We start from the raw sequence: 13,575 nt of genomic DNA, 5'->3' as shown, positions 1-13,575 counted from the left end.
CCAACATTGACTGGGATACACTTAGCGTCAGAGGTCTGGATGGGGTAGAATTTGTAAGAAGCATCCAGAAACATTTTCTGGAGCAGTATGTCAACAGTCCGATGAAGGAAGGGGCCATATTGGACCTGGTGTCGAGGAATGAGCCAGGTCAGGTAGTAAAAGTTGCAGTGGGTATTTCTTCGGGAACAGTGACCACAATATTGTAAGTTTTTGAATGCTCGTAGACAAAGGTGAAAGTGGTCTGAACAGTGCTAAACAGGGCCAAGGCCAATTATATCAAAATTAGGCAGGAGCTGGGAAATGTGGATTGGACACAGCTATTTGAAGGAAAGTCTACATTTGATATGTGGGAGGCTTTCAAAGATAGGTTAAAGATAGTGCAGGATAGACATGTCCCGCTGAAGGCAAAGGATAGGAAAGGCAAGATTCGTGAACTGTGGATGACAGGAGAACTCATACAACTAGCCAAGAGAAAAAGGGAAGCATACATAAAGTGCAGGCAGCTAAGAACAGATGGGGCACTGGAGGAAAATCAGAAGTGTAGGACCAATATTAAACGAGGAAGCAAGCGGGCTAAAAGGGGTCATGGAATTGCTTTAGTGAGCAGAATTAAGGAGAATCCCAAAGCATTTTATTCTTATATAAGAAGCAAGCAGGTAACTAGAGAAAGGATTAGTCCACTAAAGAATAATGAAGGAAGACTGTGTGTCGAACCTGAGAGAATGGGTGAGATTCTGAATGATTACTTTGAATCACTGTTCACTGAGGAGAGGGAAATTATGAATATTGAGATTAGAGAGACAGTTTGATTAGTCTGGATCACGTTGACATAAGTAGGGAAGATGTGTTGGGTAGGCTAGAGGTTATTAAGGTGGACAAATGCCCAGGACCAGATGGAATCTATTCCAAGTTGCTGAGGGAGGCAAGAGAGGAAATAGCTGGGGCCCTGACAGATATCTTTGTGGCATCCTTAAATACAGGTGAGGTGCTGGAGGACTGGAGGGTTGCTCATGTTGTCCCCTTGTACAAGAAGGGTAGTGGGGATATTCCGGGTTACTACAAACCAGTGAGCCTGATGTCAGTGGTGGGAAAGTTGCTGGAGAAGGTACTGGGGGATAGGATCTATTTACATTTAGAAAATAATGGGCTTATCAGTGATAGGCAACATGGTTTTGTACGGGGAAGATCGTGCCTGACCAACTTAATAGAGTTCTTGTTTCATATGTTGTTGCATTGTTTTGGAACTTCGGAAAAAAAAGTCAAGACAACAGCAGATTTAAAAGGGAGAAGAACAGACAAAGGAAGCACATGGTGAGGACAGTGCAGGAGAGAGCGAGAGAGAGAGAGAGAACCCGCACAGTTAGTGCCTTTGCTGTATTGAATTCATGTATCTATGGACATCGAAGAGTGTCTGGGAAAATTAACAAACAGTGAAACTCACAACTAATCTTGGAGGAACCCGTTTGGGTGAAGTTCACAGCACAGAATCAGATAAGTTAATCGTTGTTTTAAGTGTGTCCAACAGAAAGGCTACAGTAGTGAGTAGAGTGGATTCTTTCTTGATTATATGTTTTTGGAGTTATGTTTCTTGATTAAGCCATAACTATTAATTTAACCTGGGGCAGTATTTGTAGAGGCATAAGACAGTGTTACTTTCTGGGTCTATAGATTGTGAAGGAGCAAAAATGGCCTTCAGTACAGTGGTATGTACTTCTTGTCAGATGTGGGAGTTTAAAGAGAGTTTAGGGGTTACTGCGGATTATATCTGCCATAAATTCTGTTGATGTGAATCTTATCAGATTGAGTGGATCAGTTGGAGAGACAGTTGGAAACAATGAGGAATTTGCAACAGTAACAGTATATGATGGATGGCAGTTATAGGAAGGACGGAAAGTCACATAGATGGGTTAACTCCAGGAAAGGTAAGAGAGGTAGGCAGCTAGTGCAGGAGTCTTTTGTGGCTCTACCCATTTCAAACAGGTATGCTGTTTTGGAAAATGTAGGGGGTGATGGATTCTCAGGGGAACGTAGCACAAACAGCCAAGTTTCTGGTATTGAGACTAGCTCTAATGCAACGACGGGTACGTCGGCTTACAAGAGATCAATTGTGTTAGGGGATTCTGTAGCCTAAGGTACAGACAGACGTTTCTGTGGCTAGCAGTGAAAAAGCACAATGCTTCCCTGGTGCCAGGATCAAGGATGTCTCAGAGAGGGTGCAGAATGTTCTCATGGGGGAGAGGGGCCAGCAAAAGGTCATTGTACACATTGGAACCAATGACATAGGAAAGGAAAAGGTTGAGATTCTGAAGGGAGATTACAGAGATTTAGGCAGAAATTTAAAAAGGAGGTCCTCAAGGGTAGGAAGAGCGGGATTACTCCCAGTGCTATGAGCTAGTGAGGATAGGAATAGGAGGATAGAGCAGATGAACGCATGGCTGAGGAGTTGGTGTTATGGGAGAAGGATTCACATCTTTGGACCATTGGAATCTCTTTTGGGGTAGAAGTGACCTGTACAAGAAGGACGGATTGCACCTAAATTGGAAGGGGGCTAATATACTGGCAGGGAAATTTGCTAGAGCTGCTCAGAAGGATTTAAACTAGTAAGGTGTAAGGGGGGAGGGAGGGGTGGGGGGGGGCTGGTGTTGGGACCCAGGGAGATAGTGAGGGAAGAGATCAATCTGAGACTGGTACAGTTGAGAACAGAAGTGAGTCAAACAGTCAGGGCAAGCAGGGACAAGGTAAGACTAATAAATTAAACTGCATTTATTTCAATGCAAGGGGCCTAACAGGGAAGGCAGATGAACTCAGGGCATGGTTAGGAACATGAGACTGGGATATCATAGCAATTAAACTGCATTTATTTCAATGCAAGGGGCCTAACAGGGAAGGCAGATGAACTCAGGGCATGGTTAGGAACATGAGACTGGGATATCATAGCAATTACAGAAACATGGCTCAAGGATGGGCAGGACTGGCAACTTAATGTTCCAGGATACAAATGCTACAGGAAGGATAGAAAGGGTTTAGATAGAGATGAATTTGTTAAGTGTGTACAAGACAATTTTCTGATTCAGTATTTGGATGTACCTATTGGAGAAGGTGCAATACTTAACCTACTCTTGGGAAATAAGGCAGGGCAGGTGACTGAGGTGTCAGTGGGGGAGCACTTTGGGGCCAGTGACCATGATTCTGTTAGATTTAAAATATTATGAGAAAAGGATAGACCAGATCTAAAAGCTGAAGTTCTAAATTGGAGGAAGGCAAATTTTGACGCTATTAGGCAAGAACCTTTGAAAGCTGATTGGGGGCAGATGTTCGCAGGTGAAGAGACGGTTGGAAAATGGGAAGTCTTCAGAAATGAGATAACAAGAATCCAGAGAAAGTATATTCCTGTCAGGGTGAAAGGAAAGGCTGGTAGGTATAGAGAATGCTGGATGACTAAAGAAATTGAGGGTTTGGTTAAGAAAAAGAAGGAAGCATATTGATAAGGTATTGACAGGATAGATCAAGTGAATCCTTAGAAGAGTATAAAGGCAGTAGGAGTATACTTAAGAGGAGTGCAAAAAGGGGACATGAGATAGCTTTGGCAAATAGAAATAAGGAGAATCCAAAGGGTTTTTACAAATATATTAAGGACAAAAGAGTAACTAGGGAGAGAATAGGGCCCCTCAAAGATCAGCAAGGCAGCCCATTGTGTGGAGCCACAGAAAATGGGGGAGATACTAAATGCATATTTTGCATCAGTATTTACTGTGGAAAAGGAAATGGAAGATATAGACTGTAGGGAAATAGATGGTGACACCTTGCAAAATGTCCAGATTACAGAGGAGGAAGTGCTGGATGTCTTGAAATGGTTAAAAGTGGATAAATCCCCAGGACCTGATCAGGTGTACCCTAGAACTCTGTGGGAAGATAGAGAAGTGATTGCTGGGCCTCTTGCAGAGATATTTGTATCATCGATAGTCACAGGTGAGGTGCTGGAAGACTGGAGGTTGGCAAACGTGGTGCCACTGTTTAAGAAGGGTGGTAAGGACAAGCCAGGGAACTATAGACCAGTGAGCCTGATGTCGGTGGTGGGCAAATTGTTGGAGGGAATCCTGAGGGACATGATGTACATGTATTTGGAAAGGCAAGGACTGATTAGGGATCGTCAACATGGCTTTGTGTGTGGGAAATCATGTCTCACAAACTTGATTGAGTTTTTTGAAGAAGTGACAAAGAGGATTGATGAGAGCGGAGCGGTAGATGTGATCTATATGGACTTCAATAAGGCATTCGACAAGGTTCCCCATGAAAGACTAATTAGCAAGGTTAGATCTCATGGAATACAGGGAGAACTAACCATTTGGATGCAGAACTGGCTCAAAGGGAGAAGACAGAGGATGGTGGTGGAGGGTTGTTTTTCAGACTGGAGGCCTGTGACCAGTGGAATGCCACAAGGATCAGTGCTGGGTCCTCTACTTTTTGTCATTTACATAAATGATTTGGATGTGAGCATAAGAGGTACAGTTAGTAAGTTTGCAGATGACACCAAAATTGGAGGTGTAGTGGACAGCGAAGAGGGTTACCTCAGATTACAACAGGATCTTGACCAGATGGGCCAATGGGCTAGAAGTAGCAGATGGAGTTTAATTCAGATAAATACGAGGCACTGCATTTTGGGAAAGCAAATCTTAGCAGGACTTATACACTTAACGGTAAGGTCCTAGGGAGTGTTGCTGAACAAAGAGACCTTGGAGTGCAGGTTCATAGCTCCTTGAAAGTGGAGTCGCAGGTAGATAGGATAGTGAAGGTGGCGTTTGGTATGTTTTCCTTTATTGGTCAGAGTATTGAGTACAGGAGTTGGGAGGTCATTTTGCGGCTGTACAGGACATTGGTTAGGCCACTGTTGGAATATTGCGTACAATTCTGGTCTCCTTCCTATCAGAAAGATGTTGTGAAACTTGAAAGGGTTCAGAAAAGATTTACAAGGATGTTGCCAGGGTTGGAGGATTTGAGCTATAGGGCAAGGCCGAACAGGTTGGGGCTGTTTTCCCTGGAGTGTCGAGGGTGAGAGGTGACCTTATAGAGGTTTACAAAATTATGAGGGGCATGGATAGGGTAAATATGCAAAATCTTTTCCCTGGGGTCGGGGAGTCGAGAACTAGAGGGCATAGGTTTAGGGTGAGAGGGGAAAGATATAGAAGAGACCTAAGGAGCAATGTTTTCACGCAGAGGGTGGTACGGGTATGGAATGAGCTGCCAGAGGAAGTGACGGAGGCTGGTATAATTGCAACATTTAAGAGGCATTTGGATGGGTATATGAATAGGAAGGGTGTGGAGGGAAATGGGCCGATTGCTGGCAGTTGGGACTAGATTGGGTTGGGATATTTGGTCGGCATGGACGGGTTGGACTGAAGGGTCTATTTCCATGCTGTACATCTCTATGACTCTAAGTGTCAAGTTGATACATGAAGAAAGGGCTGTTGATGTCATATACATGGACTTTAGTAAGGCATTTGATAAGGTTCCCCATGGTAAACTAATACAGAAAGTGAAGTCATATGGTGTGCAGGGTGTTCTAGCCGGGTGGATAAAGTACTGATTGAGCAACAGGAGACAGAACGTAATCGTTTGAAGGGAGTTTTTCAAAATGGAGAAAGGTGACCAGTGGTGTTCCACAGGGATATATGCTGGGGCCATTGTTTGTGACATACATAAATGATCTGGAAGAGGGCACTGTTGGTATGATCAGCAAGTTTGCAGATGACACAAAGATTGATGGAGTAGCAGAAAGCATAAGGGACTGTCAAAGAATACAGGAGAATATAAATAGACTGGAGAGTTGGGCGGAGAAGTGGCAGATGGAGTTCAATCCAGGCAAATGTGAGTGATACATTTTGGCAAGTCTAATACTAGAGCGAATTATACAGTGAATGGAAGAGCCTTGGGAAAAGTTGATGGGCAGAGAGATCTGGGAGTGCAGGCCCATTGTAACCTGAAGGTTGCTGCACAGGTGGATAGAGTGGTCAAGATGCATATGTATGCTTGCTTTCATTGGATGGGGTATTGAGTATAAGAACTGGCAGGTCATGTTAAAATTGTACATGATGCTGGTTTGGCCGCATTTAGAGTACTGTGTCCAGTTCTGGTCACCACATTCCCAAAAGGATGTGGACACTTTGGAGAGGATGCAGAGAAGGTTTACGGGGAGGTTGCCTGGTATGGAAAGTTCTAGCTATGAAGAGAGGTTGATTAGGTTAGGTTTGTTTTCATTAGAGAAAAGGAGATTGAGGGGGGACCTGATTGAGGTCTACAAAATCATGAAGGTTATAGACAGGATGGATTTTTCCCAGGTTGTGGGATTCAATAACGAGAGGTTACGCTTTCAAGGTGAGAGGTGAAAAGTTTAAGGGGGACACACGCAGCAAATACTTTACACAGAGGTTGGTGAGTGTCTGGAATGCATTGCCAGCAGAGGTGGTAGAGGCAGGCACAGTAGATTCATTTAAGACGCATCTGGACAGGTGCATGAGTAGGTGGGAGCAGAGGAATAAGATGCTGAGGAATTGGGCGATAGGTTTAGGCCGTAAATTTGGATTGGCTCAGGCTTGGAGGGCTGAAGGGCCTGTTCCTGGGCTAAAAATTTTCTTTGTCCTTTGCACGCATACACCATGAGGAATCCCACATCATTCAGGAGCGCTAAAAAGCTGCAGCTAATCTCATGAACTGTTGCCAAAGGATCAGCAACTGAGAAAGCCTGCTCCTCAGACAGTGCTGTGGATGGAATCCCCTACTTTAGTCAGCCATTGCCTCCAGTTGCACCTCCTCCTCCCCTCTGGCCTCCTCATGCCCAGCCTGACAACAAATACAATCTACTTCCTGCAGCTTGTTGTAGCCAGTTGATTTCACAGGCCTCACCTGCACATTTACAGGCCTACACTGAGAGTTTCTGACTCAACCGCCCTTTCAGACAGTGAGTTCCAGACTTCCACTGGCCTGGACAGCAACTTGGTAATTCTCCTCTGTATCCTCTCTAGTACAATCACATCTTTCTATAATATGGTGACCAGAGTAAGAGAGGTCTATTAGTGTTTTGATCAATATTAATCCTCTGACCAACACTGATAGTGTAATTTATTTTCATTGCTGTTAATGGGAGCTGGCTGTGTGTGAATTTATTAGGTTTCACACAGATTAAGGCTTCAGGTACATCATTCTTTGGAATTTGTATCATAGGTAGACAGTGTGGTTAAGAAGGCATTTAGCACACTTGTCTTCCTTGATCAGATCTTTGAGTATAGGAGTTAGGGCCTCATGCTAAAATGGGATGTTGGTGATCTTCGGTTCCTGAAGAAGGGCTTATGCTCCAAATGTCGATTCTCCTGCTCCTTGGATGCTACCTGACCTGCTGCGCGTTTCCAGCAACACATTTTCAGCTGGGATGTTGGTGAGGCCACTTTGGACTACTGAGTACAGTTCTGATTGCCTTGCTATTGGAAGAATAATATTAAATTGCAAAGAGTTCAGAAAAGGTTTACCTGGATGTTGCTGGGACTAGAATGTTAGAATTATAAGGATAGGCTGGTTAGACTGGGACCTTTTTCACTGTAGCGCAAGAAGTTGAGGAGTGACCTTACAGAAGTTTATAAAATCATGAGGGGCACAGATAAGGTGAATAGCTGGTGTCTTTTCCTGAAGGTGGGTGAAATCAAAACTGGGGGGCATATTTTTAAGATGAGAAGAGAAAGATTTAAAAGGGACCTGAGGGGTTAACTTTTTCACACAGAGGGTGGTTCATGTATGGAATGAACTGTCAGAGGAAGTGATAAATGCAGGTACAGGGTATGAAAGAAATAATGTTGAGAATTTCAGACAAGTAAAATGTGGAGGTATTGTGAACTGCAAGGAGAATAGTAAGAGTCACTTTAAGAGGACATAAATAGCCTGGATTCTTGGGAAGTCACTTGGTTACAGGGATTTAATGCAGAGAAGTGTGCAGTGACACAGTTTGGTTGGAAGAACCAGGACAGGCAGTAGAAAATAAGGGACAAAATATTAAAGGGGTACAGGAATGTAAAGACCTGGGGGTACATAACCAACCACAGGCATACCTACTAGATGTTTCCCTGTTTGCCTTTACGTTTCCAGCAGCTCATCAATGGCCCAGCCCAGAGGGCCGATCATCTTCACTGGGCTCAGCAAGAGACCTGCTCTCCAGCAGTCCTTTAAGTGCCATGCCAGCAATGCTCAAAGTTATGGTTTTATTCACATTTTCCCTCTCAAATAATGGGCAAGATTGGGTTAATTATTTCTGTGGAGAAAGTGAGGACTGCAGATGCTGGAGATCAGAGCTTAAAAATGCGTTGCTGGAAATGTGTTGCAGCAGGTCAGGCAGCATCAAAGGAGAAGGAGAATTGACGTTTCAGGCATAAGCCCTTCTTCAAGAGTGAGGAGGGTGTGCCAAGCAGGCTAAGATAAAAGGTAGGGAGGAAGGACTTGGGGGAGGGGCGTTGGGAATGCGATAGGTGGAAGGAGGTTAAGGTGAGAGTGATAAGCCGGAGAGGGGGTGGGGGCGGAGAGGTTGGGAAGAAGATTGCAGGTCACGAAGGCGGTGTTGAGTCTGAGGGTTGGGACTGAGATAAGGTGGGAGGAGGGGAAATGAGGAAGCTGGAGAAATCCGCATTCATCCCTTGTGGCTGGAGGGTTCCTAGACGGAAGATGAGTCGCTCTTCCTCCAGGCGTCGTGTTGCCATGGTCTGGCGATGGAGGAGGCCAAGGACCTGCATGTGGGATGGGAAGTTAAAGTGTTGAGCCACGGGGCAGTTGGGTTGGTTGATGCGGGTGTCCCAGAGGTGTTCTCTGAGACTTTCCTCAAGTTGGCGGCCTGTCTCCCCAATGTATAGGAGGCCACATCGGGTGCAGCGGATGCAGTAAATGATGTGTGTGGAGGTGCAGGTGAATTTCTGATGGACATTGAAGGATCCCTTGGGGCCTTGGAGGGAAGTGAGGGGGGAGGTGTGGGCGCAAGTTTTGCATTTTTTGCGGTTGCAGGGGAAGGTGCCGGGAGTGGACGTTGTGTTGGTGGGGGGTGTGGATCTGACAAGGGAGTCGCAGAGGGAGTGGTCTTTCCGGAACACTGATAGGGGAGGGGAGGGAAATATAAATCTGGTGGTGGGGTCTGTTTGGAGGTGGCGGAAATGACGAAGGATGATCCGATGTATCTGGAGGTTGGTGGGGTGGTAGGTGAGGACTAGTGGGGTTCTGTCCTGGTGGCGATTGGAGGGGTGGGGTTTAAGGGCGGAGGAGCGGGAAGTGGAGGAGATGCAGTGGAGAGCATCGTCAACCACATCTGAGGGGAAATTACGGTCTTTGAAGAAGGAGGCCATCTGGGTTGTTTGGTATTGGAATTGGTCCTCCTGGGAGCAGATGCGACGAAGGCGAAGGAATTGGGAATATGGGATGGCGTTTTTACAGGGGGCAGGGTGGGAGGAGGTGGGCCTTCACCTCCGCACCTACTTCTCCAACCAGGACTCCCGCCCACCCTCTAACGACCCCTTCTCTCGCCTCAAACACACCCCATCCACCTGGACACCCCGTGCTGGCCTCTTACCCGCCCTTGATCTCTTCATAGCCAACTGCCGCCATGACATTGACCTCCTCAACCTCTCCACCCCTCTCACCCACTCCAACCTCTCACCCTCGGAATGTGCAGCCCTCCACTCCCTCCGCTCCAACTCCAACCTCACCATCAAACTGGCAGACAAAGGGAGGCGCAGTGGTAGTTTGACGCACCGATCTCTATATTGCTGAGGCTAAACGCCAGCTCTAGGACACCTCCTCCTACTGCCCCCTTGACCATGACCCCACCTCCCACCACCAAACCATCATCTCCAAGACCATCCATAACCTCATCACCTCAGGGGATCTCCCATCCACCACCTCCAACCTCAGAGTCCCACAACCCCGCACTACCTCCTGCCCAAAATCCACAAACCTGACTGCCCCGGCCGACCCATTGTCTCAGCCTGCTCCTGCCCCACCGAACTCATTTCTGCATACCTCGACACGGTTCTGTCCCCCTTAGTCCAAGAACTCCCACCTACATTCGGGACACAACTCACGCCCTCCACCTCCTTCCTCCATGATTTTCGCTTCCCCGGTCCCCACTGCCTTATTTTCACCATGGACATCCAGTCCCTATTCCCCATCACGAAGGCCTCAAAGCCCTCCGCTTCTTCCTTTCCCACTGAACCAACCAGCATCCTTCCACTGACACACTCCTTCGACTGACTGAACTGGACCTCACTCTTAACAACTTCTCTTTCCAATCCTCCCACTTCCTCCAAACCAAAGGAGTAGCCATGGGCACCCGCATGGGCCCAAGCTATGCCTACCTCTTCGTTGGATATGTGGAACAGTCCATCTTCCGCAGCTACACGGGCACCACCCCCCACCTTTTCCTCCGCTACATAGATGGCTGTATAGGCACTACCTCATGCTCCCACGAGGTGGTTGAACAGTTCATCCACTTTACTAACACCTTCCACCCCGACCTCAACTTTACCTGGACCATCTCAGACTCCTCCCTCCCCTTCCTAGACCTCTCCATCTCTATCTCGGACGACCAACTCAACACGGACGTATACTATAAACCAACTGACTCCCACAGCTACCTAGATTACACCTCTTCCCACCCTGCCCCCTGTAAAAACGCCATCCCATATTCCCAATTCCTTCGCCTTCACCGCATCTGCTCCCAGGAGGACCAATTCCAATACCAAACAACCCAGATGGCCTCCTTCTTCAAAGCCTGCAATTTCCCCTCAGATGTGGTTGATGATGCTCTCCACCGCATCTCCTCCACTTCCCGCTCCTCCGCCCTTGAACCTCACCCCTCCAATTGCCACCAGGACAGAACCCCACTGGTCATCACCTACCACCCCACCAACCTCCAGATACATCGGATCATCCTTCGTCATTTCCGCCACCTCCAAACGGACCCCACCACCAAGGATATATTTCCCTCCCCACCCCTATCATCATTCCGGAAAGACCACTCCCTCCGTGACTCCCTCGTCAGGTCTACACACCCCACCAACCCAACCTCCACACCCGGCACCTTCCCCTGCAACCGCAAAAAATGCAAAACTTGCGCCCACACCTCCCCCCTCACTTCCCTCCAAGGCCCCAAGGGATCCTTCAATGTCCATCATAAATTCGACTGCACCTCCACACACATCATTTACTGCATCCGCTGCACCCGATGTGGCCTCCTATACATTGGGGAGACTGGCCGTCTACTTGCGGAAAGTTTCAGAGAACACCTCTGGGACACCCGCACCAACCAACCCAACCGCCCTGTGGCTGAACACTTTAACTCCCCATCCCACTCTGCCAAGAACATGCAGGTCCTTGGCCTCCTCCATCATCAGACCATAGCAACACGATGGCTGGAGGAAGAGCGAGTCATCTTCCGTCTAGGAACCCTCCAGCCACAGGGGATGAATGCGGATTTCTCCAGCTTCCTCATTTCCCCTCCCCTCACCTTTTCTCAGTCCGAACCCTCAGACTCACCACCACCTTCTTGACCTGCAATCTTCTTCCCGACCTCTCCGCCTCCACCCCCTCTCTGGCCTATCACCCTCATCTTAACCTCCTTTCTCTTAATTATTCCTGTGAATGTCCTTGAAATATTCTGTGTCCCTGGCATGTAAGCACTATTGTATTTGAGGACTGTTTGCTCATAATCGTCAAATGATCTCTTTAGAGCATAAAAGTTACTTCTTGTAAGGAATGCTGAATAATTCTCCTTCATAACTGCCATAAGACTTACCTTTAACCAATGACACTATTATTTGTATTTGATGCACATACATTCCGTATTCGTTTGCATTTTGTGATATCCCACCTTTAATATTCTTCAAAAGTATAACTGCCAGAAGATAGCAACCTTACAAAACAGTAAATAACCAGTAATATCAGCAACAAAATCGTGAACTCAGTCGTAGGATTAGTGGAAAGAGTATAGAAGTAAAAAAAAATGTGACTGATTTATATTTGAAATAAAAATTGAGCTCTATTATCCTCCATGTATAATTCATAAATAATAGTCCAGCATTCCACAAGAGTACAAATGTCTTTCTTTCCTCATTTGAAAGGCTTTGGAAATTTGAAGCACAATGGGACTTAGGAGTCCTAGTTAAAGATTCTCTTAAGGTTTACATGAAGCTTCAGATGGCAGTTAGGAACACAAATGCAGTGTTAACATTAACTTTAAGAGGGCTAGAATACAAGAGCAGAATATATTGCTGAGGCTTGATAATGCTCTGATCAGTCCACATTTGGAATTTTATGAACAATTTTCAGCCCCGCATCTAAGGAAGGATGTACTGATGTTGGAGGGAGTCTAAAGAATGTTTACAAGGATGATCCCATAGATAAAAGGCTTGTCATATGAGGAGCAATTGAGGACTCTGAGTCTGTATTTGATGGAATTTAGAAGGATAAGGGGGTTATCTGACTGAAACTTATAGAGCACTAAGAGACCTGCAGAGTGGTCATTGAGAAGATACTTCCACTAGCAGAACATAGCCTCAGAGTGAAGGGACAATCCTTCAGAACTGAGATAAGGAGGGATTTCTTCAGCTAGAAGGCAGTGAATCTGTGGAATTTATTACAGCAGAATGCTGAGGAGGCAAAGTCAGTGAGAATATTTAAGACAGTGATACATAGCTTCTTGCTTAGTAAGGGGAGCAAGGGTACAGGGAGAAGACAGGAGAATGGAGTTGAGAAACATGTCAGCCATGATTGAATGGTAGAATAGGCTTAATAGGCCAAATGGCCTAATTCTGCCCCTAAAACTTATAGTCTTTTGGAAAAGTTATTTGGCAGGAATGGAAATGATTGGTTTTATTGTATTTCTTGATAAAACATACTTTACTTTGAAAATATACCAGTTTTGTTGGGATTTTTATTCCCAAATCAGGTAGTGGAAGCTGGGAAATCTCCCAATTCATTAGGCACACCTAGGGATAACTTCTGTCACATGATAGGATTTTCACATTAGACCTACCATCCCCTAATGCTAATCAGAGGAGTGACAGTGCAGCTGAGTGCTGAGATGGGCTGTTTGCGAAGCTTGCCTCAGTTTTCTGGCACTTTGTCCCATGTACTTTGCTAGATATGAGGTGCTCTGATCCTTGCTATGCAATCACCTCAGCTCCTTGCCCCTTGTCCTTGCCACTCAATGCCAACTTATGCTAGCTGATGCCCACAACCGCATTAATGGCCCATATATACCTAATGCAAATTTAATGCCTGCCAACTTAATGTGAACTCATGTCAACTCAGCCATCACTATTTGCATTTACAGCTTCCATGCATACCCATATGGTATCCACTATTTGGTGACCTGAGGAACCATGTTGAGATGACATAATGTAAGATCTAACTATCCACTCTTGCCTTGATTATGACAACAAAGAAAAAAAACCACCATTCATGAAAGCATACTTAAACCATTTAAATTTCTTCAAATACTTAATCGATTTAAAATTCAAAATGACCTGCATTCATCTCCCTCGAAAGACATCT

The 13,575-nt window shown here is 45.9% G+C and overlaps 1 pseudogene; it reads right to left on the bottom strand.

Moving 5' to 3' along the window:
- LOC140475980 (high mobility group protein B3 pseudogene) overlaps positions 1 to 11,858 on the bottom strand; it is a 28,504-nt pseudogene extending 16,646 nt beyond the window's left edge.
- Between the last annotated feature and the right edge of the window lie 1,717 nt (positions 11,859 to 13,575).

The sequence above is a fragment of the Chiloscyllium punctatum genome, chromosome 4 (assembly GCF_047496795.1).
Source record: "Chiloscyllium punctatum isolate Juve2018m chromosome 4, sChiPun1.3, whole genome shotgun sequence".
NCBI lineage: Eukaryota > Metazoa > Chordata > Chondrichthyes > Orectolobiformes > Hemiscylliidae > Chiloscyllium > Chiloscyllium punctatum.
Note: the sequence above shows the minus strand (reverse complement) of the source record. Positions and strands in the feature narration are given on the sequence as shown.